The 22,588-nt window shown below is 41.8% G+C and overlaps 1 protein-coding gene across 4 annotated transcripts in view; it reads left to right on the forward strand.

Moving 5' to 3' along the window:
• The first annotated feature begins 4,538 nt into the window (after positions 1-4,538).
• Positions 4,539-22,588, forward strand: part of raraa (retinoic acid receptor, alpha a) — a 218,390-nt gene continuing 200,340 nt past the window's right edge. For 3 of the 4 annotated variants that reach the window (XM_064923932.1, XM_064923934.1, XM_064923936.1), the window contains exon 1: positions 4,539-4,754. The gene's annotated coding sequence lies outside the window, so the exon portion shown is untranslated. The remainder of the gene's footprint in view (positions 4,755-22,588) is intronic. The other variant, XM_064923933.1, reaches the window with a different exon arrangement.

Genomic DNA, 22,588 nt, shown 5'->3' on the forward strand with positions numbered 1-22,588 from the left:
CCTCTCGATTTCCGTGAAGTAGGCGACTTAGGCTCTCGTGTCACATGATGCACGGGCCGCCACACTCTACTTGTCGACTGACATTTGGAGACCCTGGAGATGTTGCTCTTGGGTGGGTGACACTCACGTGATGTGTAGGTGTCACATTGTCATCCTAGTCTCCCGCTCTGGCTGTGACTGGTGTGGTTGCATGCGGCCCACGCTGGTAGTCAGTCACTGGAAATAGCCGGGCCAGTAAATGGTATCCTGTGTTTACAGGAGGTTGCGAGGTGCACTCAAACACCTGCTGGGGGCTCACCACGTGCCTTGTTAAACTGAAACAGGAGAGACTATGGGACTTCTTCTTGAGAGCTGCTCCTAAGACTAGGTTGTCAGGGAGTATTTGGGACTATTTGTGCTAGCACTGGCACTTCCCCTTGATACAAATATGGAAAGCCGAGGTAACCAGGAGAGCCAAAGAGCACATTTTTGTTGTTGACCCATCCATTTTACAGGAGATATTCCAGGGTCAAGATACCACCATGAAGTCTCTCTAAGCGCTTCGCATGTCAGGCCTCATAAGGAGCTTCTTCTAGATTCTAAAAGGATGAGCGTTTACAATGTTGCAGAGTGAATGATGAATTGTGGCTAACCTGAAATCATTTCAGTCTGCCTCTTTAAAAAACACAATCTCAGTGATTGCCAGCAAAAATGTCATGCCAACCAAAGCCAAATATATACAGTACCAGTTAAAAGCTCGGACACACCTATTCATTCGAGGGTTTTTCTTGATTTTTACAATTTTCTATATTGTAGAACAATAGAGAAAACATCAAAACTATGAAATAACACACGGAATCACATAGTAAGCAAACAAGTGTTAAACAAATCAAAATAGATTTTAGATTTTAGATTCTTCAAAGTATCCACCCTTTGCCTCGATGATAACTTTGCACACTCTTGGCATTTTCACAACCAGCTTCACCTGGAATAATTTTCCAACAGTCTTGAAGGTGTTCCCACATACGCTGAGCACTTGTTGGCTGCTTTTCCTTCACTCTGAGGTCCAACTCATCCCAAACCATCTCAGTTGGATTGAGGTCTTGTGATTGTGGAGGCCAGGTCATCTGATGCAGCACTCCATCACTCTCCTTCTTGGCCAAATCGCCTTTACACAGTCTGGAGGTGTGTTGGGTCATTGTCCTGTTGAAAAACAAATGATAGTCCCACTAAGCACAAACCAGATGGGATGGCGTATCACTGCAGAATGCTGTGGAGGCCATGCTGGTTAAGTGTGCCTTGAATTCTAAATAAATCACTGACAGTGTCACCAGAAAAGCACCCCCACATCATAACACCTCCTCCTCCATGCTTCACAGTAGGAACCACACAGGCGGAGATCATCCGTTCACCTACTCTGCGTCCCACAAAGACACAGAAGTCGGAACAAAACACTTCAAATTTGGACTCATCAGACCAAAGGACAGATTTCCACCGGTCTAATGTTCATTGCTCTTGTTTCTTGGCCCAAGCAAGTCTCTTCTTATTATTGGTGTCCTTTAGTAGTGGTTTCTTTGCAGCAAATCGACCACGAAGGCCTGATTCACGCAGTCTCCTCTGAACAGTTGATGTTGAGATGTGTCTGTTACTTGAACTCTGTGAAGCATTTATTTGGGCTGCAATTTCTGAGGCTGGTAACTAATGAATCCTCTGCAGCAGACGTAACTCTGGGTGTTCCTTTCCTGTGGCGGTCCTCATGAGAGCCAGTTTCATCATAGTGCTTGAAGGTTTGTGTGACTGCACTTGAAGAAACTTTAAAAGTTCTTGACATTTTCAGGATTGACTGACCTTCATGTCTTAAAGTAATGATGGACTGTCATTTGTTTTTGCTTATTTGAGCTGTTCTTGCCATATTATTCACTTGGTCTTTTACCAAATAGGGCTATGTTCTGTATACCACTCCTACCTTGTCACAACACAACTGATTGACTCAAATGCATTAAGAAGGAATGAAATTCCACAAATTAACTTTTAACAAGGCACACCTGTTAATTGAAATGCATTCCAGGTGTCTACCTCCTGAAGCAGGTTGAGAGAATGCCAAGAGTGTGCAAAGCTGTCATCAAGGCAAAGGGTGGCTACTTTGAAGAATCTCAAGTATAAAATATGTTTTGATTTGTTTAAAAATGTTTTGATTTCTTCATGATTCCATGTGTTATTTCATAGTTTTGATGTCTTCACTATTATGTAGAAAATAGTAAAAAATAAAGAACAACCATTGAATGAGTAGGTGTGTCCAAACTTTTGAGTGGTACTGTTGGCTAAATGCATACATATGTTGATGTACAGAAATCACAGCCTTCACTGACAGCTGTAACACTCCTTGTGTTACAGGAGGTGTTAGGCTTTAAAAAATAAGCAGTTCACATTTGCAACCTTTCAAAGAAAATAAAATGTTACTGGTCACATACACATATTTAGCAGATGTTAGCATGTCAAACCCTAGATTTTTTTTCAGTTTATTCAAAGCAATAAAAGAAATGTACGCTGTATGACTTTTGACATCCCCGAGCCTACTTTATTTTGGTGTAAAGTGTATTAGGCAAAGCATGCATAAAACATGCATGACATGGCACTGCACTACAGTTAGTCCATTAAGAGACTGTACCACATCCCTGCTAACATTAGGGGGTAAACCTGACTGCACGTCCAGGATGCAGCTGTACCGAGGACACCCTGGGGGCCTTCCAACCAAACCTAGAGATAATGTTAAGGAAACACTACGGCTGCCAATAGAGTAAAGTCCCGCTGTCTGTCTGCAGGCAAATGGTAGTCTACTTTCGGTGCACGTAAGGATATCCCGCCAGGGCTCAATTTCATATGCCAAAATCCTGTGAAATAGGCCTATCTCACACTCTTTTTAATAGGTCTATCTCACGCTATTTTTAATAGGCCTATCTCACACTCTTTTTAATAGGTCTATCTCACGCTCTTTTTAATAGGCCTATCTCACACTCTTTTTAATAGGTCTATCTCACACTCTTTTTAATAGGTCTATCTCACACTCTTTTTAATTGGTCTATCTCACACTCTTTTTAATTAGGTCTATCTCTCTTTTTAATAGGTCTATCTCACACTTTTTAATAGGTCTATCTCACACTCTTTTTAATAGGTCTATCTCACACTCTTTTTAATAGGTCTATCTCACACTCTTTTTAATAGGTCTATCTCACACTCTTTTTAATAGGTCTATCTCACACTCTTTTTAATAGGCCTATCTCACACTCTTTTTAATAGGTCTATCTCACACTCTTTTTAATAGGTCTATCTCACACTCTTTTTAATAGGTCTATCTCACACTCTTTTTAATAGGCCTATCTCACACTCTTTTTAATAGGCCTATCTCACACTCTTTTTAATAGGTCTATCTCACACTCTTTTTAATAGGTCTATCTCACGCTCTTTTTAATAGGTCTATCTCACACTCTTTTTAATAGGTCTATCTCACACTCTTTTTAATAGGTCTATCTCACGCTATTTTGTCACCAACCACTTCCACCAAAACATGCTTTGAGCATTTGAAGACCTTTCACTCCGCTTCCAAGTCCTCCCATAGCCCTACCACTGTGTCCACCCACGTCACCCCCAGCACAGCATTCCTCACTTGTGTGCTGATATGTAACAGTTGACACAGCTCAATGCCACTCTGCTTTGTTGCAGCAGCCACAGAGGCATTTTTTGTTATTTTATTTTATTTATTTCACCTTTATTTAACCAGGTAGGCAAGTTGAGAACAAGTTCTCATTTACAATTGCGACCTGGCCAAGATAAAGCAAAGCAGTTCGACACATACAACGACACAGAGTTACACATGGAGTAAAACAAACATACAGTCAATAATACAGTATAAACAAGTCTATATACAATGTGAGCAAATGAGGTGAGATAAGGGAGGTAAAGGCAAAAAAAGGCCATGGTGGCAAAGTAAATACAATATAGCAAGTAAAACACTGGAATGGTAGATTTGCAATGGAAGAATGTGCAAAGTAGAAATAAAAATAATGGGGTGCATAGGATTGTGTGTATTGTTGGACAAACATCCAGCGTAGCTGCCAGCCATACCAAGCTTGCAGGGAAAAACTTTGAGGGTGGGTTACTTACAATGGGAGGAACGTATAGTATACTGACTATATTGTGTCCTAATGTGACCAAAAACCCAACAATCACTCACAGAAATTGTCTTATTTCTGGCAGTAGGTTTTGACATGAAAAGCAACAAACAAACCGAAGGACAGAAACGTGTGCTCTCCCTCCGTTGTTCACGCCACAAAATAATGGTCCGCTGACTGTACCTAATTAAATTCAAATACGGTCTTTTGACAGTTGCCCTGTCAAGATTTACTGGGGAGCTGATTTTCTAAACCATACTGTACTGTCTTTGGAAAAAAGTGACCGAACATCTGGAGTTAACAGGACATCCCCTTTCAGAGGACCACGCCATAAAAGGAGAGGGGGCGGGGAAAGTGGATTGTGTTGGAGTTCATAGCCGGAGCACGTGACCTCAATGGCTGCGGCTGCAAAAGCTGTGCTGAACTTCTCTGCACACTGAACGCCTTTCACCGACGAATTGCCGGAGGGTGGTTTGGGTCGACACCCGTTGTTATCCACCGTTGCGAATTGTTTTACAGGTAACAACTTTGGAGAGACTATCAAAATAATCATACGCGTCTCAGCTTCCACCAACCACGGAAGCAGGAGGAGTCAACAGGTACAAGGTATTTGAAATTACACTTGTCGCTGGATGTGGCATACCGTGTTAACATTTTGAGTTTGCTGTCCAGTTGAATATTAACATTAGCTAACAGGTAAATGTCATGACTAATTGAAGGCCTTCAATCCGAGGAGATTCTAATTTTCAGTTGGGCCATGCATTGCCAGTTTATTATGTACACTAACCTCATACTGTACGATGTCGATATCATGCATACAGTTCGACGTGGTGTTAGATGTTATGAGTCCGGTGCTTGACAGCAGCTATCAACAAGCAATCCTTATCTAATTAGATAACAAAACAGAGTTATTTTATAACAATTTGCCGTATTAATATCCCATAATTGAAATAGCACAAGCAAGCAACAAAATATAAACGTTGTAATAAGGGACAGCAAGCTACCTATAGTTTAGTTCGTGGATTGGATTTTTGACAGGCTGACAGTTTTCTCAATATTTAGCTACATCGCTACTCCTTGTCGCAAGGTCAACCAATCAGCCTGCTAACTTTTTCACAGTATTTATTTACCTACCATGTTATGAGACAAGCGTACCCACATAAACAAGATCTAATTTAGTGGTTTTTAGCTGCAGTTTATCGGGAGCTAGCCATGGAACGTCAAGACAATGGAATATTAACAATCCCAAAACGGTGTGCACAAATGTATCCCCAAGACAGTAGCACAAAAGTATTTTGTTCTCTGCAAATAAGTTAAATAAAAGTCACTCTGTGAAACAGATGCCTCCCCCAGGTTGTTTACACCTTTGATGCACCTTTGTCAAGATAATATGCCCACATTTGCAGCCTCCTCAGAGGAGCGTCTGACCAAATTAAATGTCACAATTATGTATGACATAATTATTAACATTGTGGCCATGTATTTAGTGAAAGTCTAGTGTAATTTCGACATAGCGCCAGTTAGGATTTCCTTCATAACAGTCAACTTTATTATTGCCAATTATTACGCTTTTATTAAGTCTTTAATTTCAGCATGATTCAAATCCATTGTTTCCTATGTAGATCTGTAATAACATTTTCATTGGGATTCGGTATGACGATGAGGTAGTCTTATCACGGTGTTATAATCAATCATTCACCATATGATATCATATATGTTAATAATGCCCTCCTATGGATTATTCCAATGCCCTGTCCAATACTGGCTGCATAATGTGTACAACAAACTACTGTTTTTGTTGTGAAAAAGTCATTTGCCCTTTTCTCCGTAAAACCTGTGACATTCAGAGCAAGATGCATCAGAGGCTGAGTCGCTGAGTGGGACATTTGGTGTGTCTGAGGATTTTCCCACCCTGTCACCTTCCCGCTTGGTGTGAATCACAGTTACATGTTGTGCCTAGGGGTGTGCATATATCCCTTTTAAGACGATTCGATATGTATCTAGATGCGTTTTTGTCGAAACTATTTGATTAGAGGAACAAATCAATACGATTCGATGCACTAACATTTGTTGCATAAACGCATACATTTTCCATTCAAAATTAAAGTCTGCTGATAATGGATCTCATGGGCTTGGGCTCTCTGAGCTGGATCTGTCTGAGCTGACGTGCGTGTCCTCGTTATGAAATGATCAACTTTACCCTACATATCTAAAAATGACCATAATACATTGATTGTTTTAAGCAAAACTACCAAAACTATTGCTGATGGTGAACCTGAACAATCAAAATCAAATGTAATGTAATCCCCGATCAGCATGTAGCCTACCTATAGCCAGATGAGAGTTGTCTCTGATGGTAGCTTAGGCTACTTTTATTCTGGTAAAACACCATTTTCAAAAGCACATTTGATCAAAATATTAGTCACTCGACTAATAAAGTCTAATATTGCGCAAGCCATTTTACATACATTTGAATGCGCAGTTTGACTAGGCTGCTAATATTGCCTGGGGTTGTTCAGCATGCAAAATGACTTGTGGATCAATGACTGTCATAATAATTACGTGCTTAGTTTGACACTGAAGGAAAAGAGGCAGTTGTTATTTTCAGAAGGTAGAAAAGTAATTTGAGAAATGTAAGTGAACATTCATAACATTTAAATTGACTTTCTGACCGAGGCATGCTTCATTTGGATCAGTGGTTTGGTGTCCCGCAGACCGATGCACTCTCATATGTTAAACATTTGAACCAGGGACCGATGCATATTGGTGAATCGTTACACCCCTAGTTATGCCATAACTGCAAAGACCCTAGTCAGCTGTAACCTAACCAAGCAGTAGGTTCACTTAGGATGGCTATGACTGTCACTATAGTGTCCTAATCCTGAAAGCTACTGTTATGTAATGATCAAACTGCTCATTCTGCCCCCGTCCCACCCCCCAGGATGCCTCTTTCCCAGATCTAAACAAATGTAGTAGGATTTGCACGTTTACACACTATTTTTATAAAAACTTCTGTTGTAACTATGTTGTACTATATACGGCATGATCGACATGTTGTAGCCTAGAAACTTATTTTGTAACTATAATAAACGTCATGATCGCTACCGTCGCATACTGCAGGGTCGTCTTTTAATACATTTAGATCAAAGCCAAATCAATGTCACACCCAGAATAATAGTTTGCGTGGAGGTGCTGACTAACGGCGAATTAACTATAAACCATCAAAATAAATAAAGTCGCACACTCTGTGTAATCTCCCACCAATTTAATGGGTACTTACCATCGTTTCGGCATCACTGTGCCCTTTTCACCCTGAAGAAGGCACAGTGATGCCGAAACATTGGTAAATACCCATTAAATTGGTGAGAGATTACACATGGAGTGTGCGACTGTATTTATTTTGAAAGATCACATAATGATTCATTAGTATTCTACATAGTCAAGCACCAAAACTTTTCAAATGTTCAAATTAAAAGGCTATGGCACCCAAAAAACATGGGACTTCAGGTGCGTCACATTCCGAGCCGCAAGAGAGCAACATAATAAACTAAAGCACTGATCATTGGGAACGAGATCAGAATGTCTGCTCAGGAGTTATCCATCAATTAAATAGGTAGCCTAGCCTACAAAACGTAAACATGACATTAATAACGCAGCCACAACCCCAGGACCCCGGTCCCGACGCATTCAGAAATCAAAAGATGGTATTAGTATTTAGTTTAGAAGCTTTGAAGAAGGCCAAGAGAACAATAAACACTTTTCAATGGCAACTGAAATCCACATTGGGTTAAAAAAATACAAATGATGTAGCCTACAATGCAGTACTTGTGATCATTTTAAGGAGAACAAAAACTACTTAGCCTACAATTGAACACCACTGCGGAAGCTTCGCTATTTGGCATCTTCCCAATTAAGTAGCCTAGTTTTGTTGTTTGGCTAATTGAAGAGAACTAGTGCTGATCACTCAAAGCCCACCTCTTCAAATGCACTGTGGAAAAGTGTGCATAGAATTATACTAGATGTAGAGCCGAAATTAGTATAACATCCTTGCGTTTCAAACACAAACTTGATTTTTGAAAATTCACATACTATAAAACATAATATTTTTGCATACTAAGAATATGTCATGCGCGAATCCAGTCACGTAGCCACTCCGTATGTAATATAACCTGCCATTTTGGTCCTTCAGGTCGGTGGAAATGAAACAATTATAGAAGTTTAATCTGCTGTGTCACTGTCGCCAACTCATGATACAGGAAGATTTTGTCTACTGACTGCGCTGGTACGTCAACAATCCAATCGTCCTTGGGTTCCGCCTGTCCTTCCTCAAGAGCAAGAGGATCTGAGATGTGTTCACCATGTTATGAGTTTGGCAACTAAAAAAATCAAGATGATGGGCATTAAAATGGAGTTGGTCCGCCATTTGCTGCTATAACAACCTCCACTCTTCTGGGTAGGCTTTCTTCTAGATGTTGGAACATTGTTGCAGGGCCTTGCTTCCATGAGCATTAGTGAGGTTGGGCACTGATGTTGGGCGATTAGGTCTGGCTCGCAGTCGGCGTTCCAATTCATCCCAACGGTGATCTGTGGGGGTTGAGGTCAGGGCTCTGTGCAGGCCAGTCAAGTTCTTCCACACTGATCTCGATAAACCATTTCTGTATGTATCTCGCTTTGGGCACTGGGGCATTGTTATGCTGAATGGGCTTTCCCCAAACTGTTGCCACAAAGTTGGAAGCACTGACTCGTCTAGAATATTGCTGTATGCTGTAGCGTTAAGATTACCCTTCACTGGAACTAAGGGGCCTTCCCGAACCATGAAAAACAACCCTAGACCATTATGCCGCCTCCAATAAACTTTACAGTTGGCACTATGCATTGGGGCAGGTAGTGCTTTCCTGGCATCCTCCAAACCCAGATTCTTCCGAACTGCCAGATAGTGAAGTGTGATTCATCACTCCAGAGAACTCGTTTCCACTGCTCCAGAGTCCAATGGTAGCGATCTTTACACCACTCCAGCCGACACTTGGCATTGCGCATGGGGATCTTAGGCTTGTGTGTGTGCGGCTGCTCGACCATGGAAACCCATTTAATGAAGCTCCTGACGAACAGTTATTGTGCTGACGTTGCTTCCAGAGGCAGTTTGGAACTCTGTAGTGAGTGTTGCAACAGAGGACTGATGATACGTGTTTCAGCACTCACAGTCCCGTTCTGTGAGCTTGTGTGGCCTACCACTTCGTGGTTGAGCTGTTGTTGCTCCTAGATGTTTCCACTTTATAATTCAGTTGACCGGGGAAGCTCTAACAGGGCAGACATTTAAGGAAAACTGACTTGTTGGAAAGGTGGCATCCTATGACGGTGCCATGTTGAAAGTCACTGAGCTCTTCAGTACGGGTCATTATACTGCCAATGTTTGTCTATGGAGATTGCATTGCTGTGTGATCCATTTTATAAGTCTGTCAGCAACGAGTGTGGCTGAAATGGCAGATTCCACTCATTTGAAGGTGCGTCCACCTTTGGCCATGGAGTGTCGTTAGAATTCTATGGTCATAAGTTATCAACTTCAGCCTTGCAGGCACCTCAAGTCAATGTGTTCATCAGCTTCTCTTGTGGCAGATACTCTATATGTAGTGTATAGTGCAGACGTGCTGTTGTTGGTGATTGTCTATTCTACGTTTTAGGATTGGACCATACAATGTGTTTTAGGATAGCAGAAAACTCAATTGTATAGCCCAGTACTGTATTTTGAGTGTAGATAGAGTTGGAGTATTTTTTTGAGCGACCGTCAAACGACTTGTGTGTCTACGGATGTCGGTTTCCTTCTTGTATGAGATATGCCAGTTAGAAACCTCACACGACTTGGTTTCACATAGCGATAAATGTGTCATCACTCACTTGCTTTGCCGCCTCACCATACCTCCTCTGAAGTAAGACAGGACCTCCCCCCTGCTCTCCCCCACTTTTTCCTTCCTCTTCAAAATCATGTGTGACACTGGAAAATGTTCTTTGATAGTAATAAACATGATAGTGATTCAAGATGGCTGACGCTTTCTTCCTTTTTCTTGTAACCTGTGGAACAAATAGTTTTTAAGTTCAAATGTATTGAAAAGGTATCAATCCAAGATATATTAGTATTTTATTTATTTTTCGTCCAATTACAGAGTATTTTGTGTAGAACGTTGACAAAATGTTGAAAAAGTAAAGGGTGATCAATATTCCCACTTTTTTTTTTAAGGCACCGAGCAAATTTCAGGTCTGCTCAGCGCAAACTTTATGCAACTTCTGGAGCACGTTTACTGTGAACACTGAGGCTGTACCCGCTTTAGGTTACAGTTATAACAATGGCCAAGTAGGCTACCGTGGCCATTTGATCATAATGTAGACCTATCAACAACAAAAAAACAATGGAGAAAATGCATCTCATAACATTGTAACATGGAAATGTTCTGTTATTCGGCCGACAGTTGCAGCATATGTGTGGTGTTCAATGTAGACAATCCATGAGACTTTTGAAAATAACAGGGATTGTCATTCACCTGTTTATCCACTTGTGTTGTGTGATGCAAGAAACCACTTTACAAAATAACATTCATTAATCATTGCCATGCCATTATTACAGAGAATCAGACAAATGATGCTACCCTCTGCATGTTGGCTATTTAGCCTGTTCAAGCCCTGCTCAAAATACAACACTGCCCTTTTTGAGACAGAAAAAATACTCTTTACCTGACTTGCTTTTCAAAGATGGCTAAAATGCACACGTTTTGTGCTCTTGTAGGAAGTAACCACTACCCTATTGCTGACTACAAGTGATGGGCTAATAACTCACTAACTAGTTAATAACTCACTAACTAGCAAAGGATATGAACAAAATGTGCACATGTGGCTACATGCAGCTCTTGCTTCCATCTCCAAACAAGTGCATCTACTCACGACCCCTCATACTGTAAACACAGTCCAGTTCAAAGGGAATGGCCTAGATCCATATATGGCAATGGTCTATTTGCATATAGGGGAACTGCTGCTCTGAATGGTTATGGCGCACCGGTCTGTGTAGTGTATGTGCCTGTCAATGCAATGAAATCCTACTCCAATGTGCTCTGCCTACAAGAAAATCTCTTGCAGAGTTAGTATGTTGCACTGAAAGTGGCTAATATTGCGTTGATTCGTTCACAATTGGCACAGTAGAGGGAAATATTGATAGTGTTAACTAAACTAATTGGGATGCTCAATCTCGTGCTTCTCTGCGCGGGCTAATTTTCCTTCTACCAGGGAACATTGAGGGTGATTACTTTCTGAAGCCACTGTACAAGTCAGTGCCAGTACCTTATTCAATGTGCAGGGTTACAGGAGTGGTTGAGGTAGGTTTATACATAAGTGACTGGTAGTAGGATATACATGTAAACAGGGCTGAAAAGTGACTGGTAATAGGAAAATATCAATATTTATGGTAATATACTGTAAACAGGAGTAATAGTGACCAGTGGCAAGATAAATAGATACTAATGGCAATCAATAACAGCAGCATAGGTTTGAGGCTGCGTGTGTGTGTAAATGTTTGCCATCAGTAGTGAGTGTGCGTTTGAGTAAGGGTGAAGGGTTGTGTCAGAGTGGGTCGAGCTCTTTGGATGGGCATCGAGTTAATGTGGATAGTCTGTGGGAGATCAGTAGTTGTTAGCCATTTAACAGTCTTATAGCCAGGGATAGAAGCTGTTTAGGGGTCTGTTGGTCTGAGCGTTGATGCACCGGTACTTAGGGCTGGGCGATATGACCTAAAACTCATTTTTTTCCCCAAACTTATGAGTGATTCAAGGTATATATATGTATATATATACAGTGCCTTGCGAAAGTATTCGGCCCCCTTGAACTTTGCGACCTTTTGCCACATTTCAGGCTTCAAACATAAAGATATAAAACTGTATTTTTTTGTGAAGAATCAACAACAAGTGGGACACAATCATGAAGTGGAACGACATTTATTGGATATTTCAAACTTTTTTAATAAATCAAAAACTGAAAAATTGGGCGTGCAAAATTATTCAGCCCCCTTAAGTTAATACTTTGTAGCGCCACCTTTTGCTGCGATTACAGCTGTAAGTCGCTTGGGGTATGTCTCTATCAGTTTTGCACATCGAGAGACTAACATTTTTTCCCATTCCTCCTTGCAAAACAGCTCGAGCTCAGTGAGGTTGGATGGAGAGCATTTGTGAACAGCAGTTTTCAGTTCTTTCCACAGATTCTCGATTGGATTCAGGTCTGGACTTTGACTTGGCCATTCTAACACCTGGATATGTTTATTTTTTAACCATTCCATTGTAGATTTTGCTTTATGTTTTGGATCATTGTCTTGTTGGAAGACAAATCTCCGTCCCAGTCTCAGGTCTTTTGCAGACTCCATCAGGTTTTCTTCCAGAATGGTCCTGTATTTGGCTCCATCCATCTTCCCATCAATTTTAACCATCTTCCCTGTCCCTGCTGAAGAAAAGCAGGCCCAAACCATGATGCTGCCACCACCATGTTTGACAGTGGGTATGGTGTGTTCAGGGTGATGAGCTGTGTTGCTTTTACGCCAAACATAACGTTTTGCATTGTTGCCAAAAAGTTCAATTTTGGTTTCATCTGACCAGAGCACCTTCTTCCACATGTTTGGTGTGTCTCCCAGGTGGCTTGTGACAAACTTTAAACAACACTTTTTATGGATATCTTTAAGAAATGGCTTTCTTCTTGCCACTTCCATAAAGGCCAGATTTGTGCAATATACGACTGATTGTTGTCCTATGGACAGAGTCTCCCACCTCAGCTGTAGATCTCTGCAGTTCATCCAGAGTGATCATGGGCCTCTTGGCAGCATCTCTGATCAGTCTTCTCCTTATATGAGCTGAAAGTTTAGAGGGACGGCCAGGTCTTGGTAGATTTGAAGTGGTCTGATACTCCTTCCATTTCAATATTATCGCTTGCACAGTGCTCCTTGGGATGTTTAAAGCTTGGGAAATCTTTTTGTATCCAAATCCGGCTTTAAACTTCTTCCCAACAGTATCTCGGACCTGCCTGGTGTGTTCCTTGTTCTTCATGATGCTCTCTGCGCTTTTAACGGACCTCTGAGACTATCACAGTGCAGGTGCATTTATACGGAGACTTGATTACACACAGGTGGATTGTATTTATCATCATTAGTCATTTAGGTCAACATTGGATCATTCAGAGATCCTCACTGAACTTCTGGAGAGAGTTTGCTGCACTGAAAGTAAAGGGGCTGAATAATTTTGCACGCCCAATTTTTCAGTTTTTGATTTGTTAAAAAAGTTTGAAATATCCAATAAATGTCGTTCCACTTCATGATTGTGTCCCACTTGTTGTTGATTCTTCACAAAAAAATACAGTTTTATATCTTTATGTTTTGAAGCCTGAAATGTGGCAAAAGGTCGCAAAGTTCAAGGGGGCCGAATACTTTCGCAAGGCACTGTATATATATTTTTATAAGCATTGTTGTACAATTAAAGGTCAATACACTGCATTTCAGACAGTCAGCAATAATCTAATGAATTCCGGTCTTGTGAAGTTATACCTAGGCTAAATATAAGCCTTCCACAACCATAAGACCCACTAATAACTTAATTATTTTATCAAAATGGTTTATCCAGCTTTTTGTTGTTATTGCAATAGGCACTGATCTGGCTTTCAAGTCTGTCTATGAAAATGCCCTTTTTTTTGTTACAAATTTGTCTAAAACCATGCATAATGCACATTCACTAATAATGACTAACTTCCCTGCAGTGGCATTAGCTGATCTCAAAAAAAATGCATCAAAACAAGACAATGAACACAGGTCTCATCAAAAATCTCTCAAGCCCACGTGATAGTGACTTCGCCAGCTAATCTTTATATTTCAAGTTTAGTCAACGTGGATCTGTTTGCTAGCTTATAAGGCAGAACAGTTTAATTGTTTAATTACACCCTTTGCTCTGTCTCCAACTGTTTGAAAAGCATGTTAGCCTGTACTACTTTGTTCAGATGTTGAAATCAAGTGGCCTAACTTAGTTCTCAGACTAAGAACGAGTTGACAATTCCTTATATAATTGTGTTTTATGCTTCTTGCACATTTATGAAACAGACGAGACGGCTTGTATAACAGTCTTTCCAGAATCAATGTTCATTGATGCTCTCATTTTAGTAGTGACTGCGCTGCGTGCAGTTTGAGTAGTTGAGACATAAACATGGTATCGTTGGAAAAGTTAACATCTGTATTACTGTAAAATATGACCGATTCTGTTGGACTAAACTACAAATGCAAATAGTAAGTTGAAACCGCATGTCAGAGAGGAAGATGTGACCTCTCAACTTTGTTGGCGTGTGAGGCAGGGGGAGGGGCTTGGTGTGTGTGTAAACCATAGAGAAAGGGGCAAAGTGATAGGTTTCCTTCTCGCTAAAATCTGTCCATTTATAAGCTCAATGCGTTTCTATGGGCTTATTTTGGACCTAAGCTTGACTCCCATTGTTAGGGCGGCATCTCGTCATTATATAGGGATCTCTGGTGTAAATGTGGAGGTGCACAGAAGGAGGGAGAGACAAGAACAAAAATACAACGCGAGAACAAGCGGACATAAAAACTAAAAATAACAAAACCTTGATTCTTGCGATACAGACATTTGGAATATCACGCAAAAACATGCATTTGAATGAATCATTAATTTGATATATCGGCCAGCACTAACCAGTACCACCTGCCGGACGGGAGCATGGAGAAGAGTCCATGTCTCGAGTGGCTGGAGTCTTTGCCAAATCTTCGGGCCTGTGTGCACCTCCCCATTTACACCAAACAGACACCGCCTGGCATGTACGTCCTTGATGGCTGGGAGCTCGCTCCCAATGATGTGCTGGGCTGTCTGCACCACCCTCTGTAGGACCTTCCGATTGAAGGCGGTGCTGTTGCCATACCAGGTGGTGATCCAACCAGTCAGGATGCTCTTGATGTTGCAGCTCTAAAAGGTCTTCAGGATCTAAGGTGCCATGCCAAAAAAATTGAGCCTCCTGCGGAAGAAGAGGTGCTGCCGTACCTTCTTCATGACTTTTTTGGTGTGAGAGGAGTATGTAAAGTCCTCAGTGATGTGGACACTGAGGAACTTGACATTCATGACCAGATGAAGTGAGATGGGTTATTGGAGGATGGTGGGAGAGTTTCCACTTTGAAACCTGAGAACAATGAGACAGATATTTCACGGGATGTATAAATGTGAAGCATCCGGTTGGCGTTTCCACTCACTACCAAATATGGTAGTGAGAGGAAGCCCAGTGGGAGAAGATGGAACGAGATTCATTCTGGCTGACATTCTGCTAATTTACTCGTCGATTAAACATTTGATCTCAGTACAGTTTTCTGTTCCCAAAACGACAAAATTTTACGAACAGAGTGGACTAAGTTTAGTAGACTTTACACTTTGCCAAAGTTTGAAAAAATGCTGTTGTATACAAGGTGTTCAAAGGTGAATTTAGTTATTGTGCACTTCACAGAATAGGTGTTCCCCAACAGAAATATGCAAATGAATGCTAGAATGCAGCAATAAGATCTCGCCAGCTTGTGCTTGGCTCTGCCCACCTTCTTGCTTGTTCTGTCCATAATGGCTCATTTGTTCCCATTTGAAACAACAGGCTTTGGTCTATCTTGGTTTAGCTATAAAAATCTTTGAGATTAGCATCCCACAGAGCCGCTGATTTGTGATGTCATTTTGTATTTGGGAGCTTTTATTCCTAAAAGTGGCCTTTTACTCTCTGTAGATTGTCATTCACTGTTTATTGAAGGTAGAATTATGAGTTCAAATGATACGGTAGCTAAATACTAAGCCTATCTACCAAATATACTCATGTCTAGCAAGATGGAGGGCTATAAGACTCCTAGCAATGTGGAGGGGTTCAGGGATGGGCAGAAATGTTTGCCCAACTGATTGTAGCGATAGAAAGTACAGCTTCATTTGGTATAGAGATTCTACCAAAAAGGCAACCTCAACCTATTTTAACTTTGGTTAGCCGAGGCACACAGTGGGTGTATAGCCTTACCACAGCCCTATCTGTCCCTTGTGTTCAGTCGGTGACTTCCTGCTTCCCAAAGTTGAGACTGCGCAGGAGAAATGACAGATGAGACAGGTCCCCCACAATGGCAGGTTACCCTGGAGATATCACACGGCGCTTACTAAACGGTAAACACCTCAACCGAGTCGACCCGCTCACGCTGAGGTGCCAGGGATTGTGTGGGTTTTATTTTAAGAGTGAGGAGCTCCGATCTGAGCGAAACCACAGTTTCGAGAGCTGAGGGTTTGGTTCTGTTTTATGAAAGAAATACATTAGTCAGTCAGACATTTTGGGAGTTTGTTATAATGAGCAGTAGTGTGGTGTGTCAAGTCTTCCAACTCTGATGTTGTTTATCATGAAGTTGTTTCTTAGCCGTTGACTAACTGTTCACACAGGGAAAGAAACACTTGCTGAATAGAGAAGGTAGGAGTTGGAGTGCAGCTGAATAGTGTGGCTGCCACTCATGTAGGTCAAGGCCTGGTTTCATCAAACAGGCCCCAGCCCCAGACCTCTTCAGAATGAGTAGAAATAAATTGCAATGTTCTAGTGGTTTTGGCTCTGGTACTCGCTAACGTTGCCGCTGCCTTTGGGAATGGGGCGAGTGTGGGAAAAGACTGAGGAGGAGGGTAGGAGTCGCTGCCATGGGAGTGGAGCGGAGTGGGGATTGGGGAAGTTAGGCCCCTGTGATGTAGGAATATAGGAGCTCTAGTCAGCCTGGTTGATGGGAGTTTGACAGGCCAGCTCACGCATACTGATTCTATCTCCACCCGGTCCACTGTCTGCTTCCCTACTCTCCTAGTCCTCCCTGGGACCATGAAAGGGTTAAGTCATCCCACCCTTTTCTATCGCCTCCTTTTATTTCTCCCTTTATGACTTTGATGGTATTAAATAATCTTTACATGTCAGAGTGCACAGCTCTCCCGTGTTCATGTAGGAGAGCAATTAGATCAGAGTGGTAGCTCTAACTGTGCTTCATTGAAGTCTTAAAGTGACAGGGCGCCTCCCCTAAAGTTACTATTCCAATTAGAGGTCGACCGATTAATCAGAATGGCCGATTTAATTAGGGCCGATTTCAAGTTTTCATAACAATTGGAAATTGGTATTTTTGGGCGCCAGTTAAAAAAAAAAATCTATTTTTTTAAACATTTTTTAAAATATTTTTTTATACCTTTATTTAACTAGGCAAGTCAGTTAAGAACACATTCTTATTTTCAATGACGGCCTAGGAACGGTGCGTTAACTGCCTCGTTCAAGGGCAGAACGACAGATTTTCACCTTGTCAGCCCGGGATCCAATCTTGCAAATTTACAGTTAACTAGTCCAACGCAATAATGACCTGCCTCTCTCTCGTTGCACTTCACAAGGAGACTGCCTGTTACGCGAATGCAGTAAGCCAAGGTAAGTTGCTAGCTAGCATTAAACTTATCTCATAAAAAACAATCAATCCTAATCACTAGTTAACTACACATGGTTGATGATATTACTAGATATAATCTAGCGTGTCCTGTGTTGCATATAATCTGACTGAGCATACAAGAATACAAGTATCTGACTGAGCGGTGGTAGGCAGAAGCAGACACGTAAACATTCATTCAAACAGCACTTTCGTGTGTTTTGCCTGCAGCTCTTCGTTGTGCGTCAAGCATTGCGCACAACCGATCAACTCCTGAGATGAGGCTGGTGTAACTGAAGTGAAATGGCTAGCCAGTTAGCGTGTGCTAATAGCGTTTCAAATGTCACTCGCTCTGAGCCTTCTAGTAGTTGTTCCCCTTGCTCTGCATGGGTAACGCTGCTTCGATGGTGGCTGTTGTTGTTGTGTGGCTGGTTCGAGCCCAGGGAGGAGCGAGGAGAGGGACGGGAGCTTATACTGTTACACTGGCAATACTAAAGTGCCTATAAGAACATCTAATAGTAAATGGTTAATGAAATACAAATGGTATAGAGAGTAATAGTCCTATAATTCCTATAATAACTACAACCTAAAATTTCTTACCTGGGAATATTGAAGACTCATGTTTAAAGGAACCACCAGCTTTCATATGTTCTTTCTTACATGGCACATATTGCACTTTTACTTTCTTTTCCAACACTTTGTTTTTGCATTATTTAAACCAAATGGATCATGTTTCATTATTTATTATATTAAGTTAAAATAAGTGTTCATTCATTATTGTTGTAATTGTCATATTTTTTTAAATAGGCCGATTAATCGGTATCGGCTTTTTTGGGCCTCCAATAATCGGTATCGGTATCGGCGTTGAAAAATCATAATCGGTCGACCTCTAATTACAATATTCCTAAACCCAGATGGGAAGTCGGAGTCCCAATGCCATTGTGTTACCTACGCATTGCTGGAAGGCTGTGGTGAGGGATTTTTAATATTATCAGCTATTGTATAATCTCATCAGGAAAAAATGGCCTAGAATGGATAATCAGTTCTGATATTTTAAGTCCCTCACCAGTTTAATATGCCTGAAGAATTAGGTCAGTTTTTGTCTTCTTTTGAAATGAGGCTAACCTTAAGTCTGATCACTGAGCTATTATTGTGATTCATTGTATCGGGTGTGATTGAAAAGACAATTGATTTAGACATTGAGATTCTGAGCAGATTTAGCCTACATAAGGCTGTTTTTCAGATCGCTGTGTGGAAGACGAAGCAATAGCTAATTAGTATATTTAATTTGGTGTAGCTTACTACTTTATCTATATTGAGTTCGTACTGTCTATTTTGGTACGTTTCACTTTGTTCTGGCATTGCCGTACACGCACACACTGTCGGCCTAATCTATTCTACCACGAGAGACCTATTGCATTTCACAATTTGTGTGGGGATATTGTGGCAGTGTCATTTTTCCACATCCATTTTGTGCTTTTGCTTTCATAGAAGTCTCTTTTGCCCAGTCGGACAGTCCCTCAGCTTGACGGCTGACATTTCCAGTGAAAGAGCTCTATTGTCGTCAGTTAATTCCCCCCCCCATCCATAAAACAATGGTATCAATTGCTTCCACTGAGTACATCCACATTGCTGTAAAGAGCCAGGCCCATTCTCCTTCCAGCCAGTCAGCCACTCCAGGCAGGCAGTGAAACCTCGTCTTCATTCCCATTGACAGCCCCTGGTAGTTGTACAATACTAACCGATTCCAGCCCAGGCAGCTAGTCTAATAATATCTCTGTAGCATGAGAACCAACCTTTTATCGTGCCTGGCCTGCCACCTTGGAAATGCACAATTAATAATGGTCTCTGTATATATTTATTTTCCCGGGGCGGCTATCAGCGGGGCGAGACTGGCCGCTTTGGGCTCTCCTGCCCCTTTCCTAATGAATGGCTTCTATTCCATTTCCCTTCATTTTCCCCTGGACACTGACATTAACGTTGACGGATGATATGTTCGTTCATTGAAACTGGGATCTTAAGCACATTGTCATTGAAAATCGTATTCACCCTCCCACCACCACCACCACCACCACATGCTCTCATTCGCTTTCCCTTCTCTCTCTCTCTCCCCCCATCTCTCCTTCCTCCTCTCCCTGTCTCGGTGCTCTCTGTCAGCACCCAGGGACATGCCTTTAATATTCTTGTTAGAGCAGCTCCACTGCACAGTCTGAGGAGTTAACCCCCTCCTGCCAACAGCTAGCCTGGCGGCCTGGGGTCACTTCAGCACAGGGTACTTACTACACCAGCTAGCAAATGTTCTCCTCCAGGAAATGGTCCTGGGAATCTAACACAATGTTGCTTGCACAGTATGTCTCTGTTTCCTTGTGCATGTATTTCTAGGGACTGTTTACTTTTTGGTCAGTCAATCACTTTTGTCGTTGTGAAACTGTACCTCTGGGCTTCTGTCAAGGCAGAGACACTGACAGATTCTCTGGTTGCCTTCCTGCATGGACCTTTTCTTTGTATAACAGGTCCTGCCGTGTTGGCGGGTGCCAGGCGGGCATAGATGGCGGCATCATTCTGCTCCCTGCTTGCACATTAGCTGAGGCCGGTGCCAGATCTGTGTGAACGGGAGGATAATGACCCAGAACAGATCTGATAATGCTTTGGCTGCTGCTTCTGCTAGGGCAAACTGAAGAGCTCAGCTCATAGTGTCATTATCATACTGTGTGCTGTGCCCTGCTCACTTCAGCCAAACCTCTTTTGTGAGCTGCTGCCTGCTGCTGCTTCCACTGCCTCTATGGTCTGTCAACACAGCAGAGCCGGGGAGAAGCCATCCCATCGCTCTGGAACTCAGTCATGGTACACTGCTTCAGAGAGGCTGCTGTTGTTCGCTAAACTGATGAGATTCCAGTGCAAGGATCCAGAGCGGAGCTAAGTTAAGCCTCCAGTGGCCAGACTCGGACCACATCAGTCTTTTAATGGGCAGAATGGGTACAGGCTTTCACCCTGCCTGTGGTGATGTCTGACCATGTCAGCTGACATGATTTAACAAGCCGATGAGAGACTTGCTGTGTAAGTGACGTAGATCCTAGTACACAGTGTGTCTTGCCATCAGCCTAGGTTGTGTAAGTATCCTATGTGTCATTACACACCAACACGATGCAATATACTGTTCCAACAACTACACTACATATGCGAGAGTATGTGGACACCCCTTCAAATGAGTGGATTCGGCTATTTCAGCCACACCCGTTGCTGACAGGTGTATAAATCGAGCACACAGCCATGCAATCTCCATAGACAAACATCAGCAGTAGAATGGCCTTACTTAGTTAAATTTAAAAAATAATACTGAAGAGCTCAGTGACTTTCAGTGTGGCACTGTCATAGGATGCCACCTTTCCAACAAGTCAGTTTGTCAAATTTCTGCGTTGCTCAAGCTGCCCCGGTCAACTGTAAGTGCAGCTATTGTGAAGTGTATACGTCTAGGAGCAACAACGGCTCAGCCAGGAAGTGGTAGGCCATACAAGCTCACAGAACGGGACCGCCGAGCGCTGAAGCGCATAGTAAAGGGTCGACCGATTAATCGGAATGGCTGATTTAATTAGGGCCGACTTCAAGTTTTCATAACAATCGGAAATCGGTATTTTTGGACACCGATTTGGCAGATTTTTGTATTTTTATTAACCAGGTGAAATTGTGTCACTTCTCTTGCGTTCATTGCACGCAGAGTCGGTTTGGGCCGCCTGGCTCATTGCGAACTAATTTTCCAGAAATGTACGTAATTATGACATAACATTGAAGGTTGTGCAATGCAACAGGAATATTTAGACTTATGGAAGCCATCCATTAGATAAAATACGGAATGGTTCCGTATTTCACTGAAAGAATAAACAGTTTTTTTCGAGATGATAGTGTCCGGATTTGACCATATTAATGACATAAGGCTCGTATTTCTGTGTGTTATTATCTTATAATTAAGTCTGTTTGATATTTGATAGACTGCTCTGACTGAGTGACGGTAGGCAGCAGCAGGCTCGTAACCATTCATTCATTCATTCATTCAAACAGCACTTTCGTGCGTTTTGCCAGCAGCTCTTCGCAATGCTGTTTATGACTTCAAGCCTATCAACTCTCGAGATTAGGCTGGTGTAACCAATGTGAAATTACATTTACATTACATTTAAGTCATTTAGCAGACGCTCTTATCCAGAGCGACTTACAAATTGGTGAATTCACCTTCTGACATCCAGTGGAACAGCCACTTTACAATAGTGCATCTAAAATGGCTAGCTAGTTAGCGGGGTGCGCGCTAATAGCATTTCAAACATCACTCGCTCTGAGACTTGGACTAGTTGTTCCCCTTGCTCTGCATGGGTAACGCTGCTTCGAGGGTGGCTGTTGTCGATGTGTTCCTGGTTCGAGCCCAGGTAGGAGCGAGGAGAGGGACGGAAGCTATACTGTTACACTGGCAATACTAAAATGCCTATAAGAACATCCAATAGTCAAAGGTATATGAAATACAAATGGTATAGAGAGAAATAGTCCTATAATTCCTATAATAACTACAACCTAAAACTTCTTTCCTGGGAATATTGAAGATGTAAAAAGGAACCACCAGCTTTCATATGTTCTCATGTTCTGAGCAAGAAACTTAGCTTTCTTACATGGCACATATTGCACTTTTACTTTCTTCTCCAAAAGTTTGTTTTTGCATTTATTTATAGCAAATTGAACATGTTTCATTATTTATTTGAGGCTAAATTGATTTTATTGATGTATTATATTAAGTTAAAATAAGTGTTCATTCAGTATTTTTGTAATTGTCATTATTACAAATACAGTTAAAAAAATCGACATTGGCTTTCCTTGGTCCTCCAATAATCGGTATTGGCGTCAAAATCATAATCGGTCGACCTCTAGCGTGTAAAAATTGTCTGTCCTCTGTTGCAATACTCCCTACCAAGTTCCAAACTGGCTCTGGACGCAAGATCAGCACAAT

This window comes from Oncorhynchus masou, chromosome 18 (genome assembly GCF_036934945.1).
Source record: "Oncorhynchus masou masou isolate Uvic2021 chromosome 18, UVic_Omas_1.1, whole genome shotgun sequence".
NCBI lineage: Eukaryota > Metazoa > Chordata > Actinopteri > Salmoniformes > Salmonidae > Oncorhynchus > Oncorhynchus masou.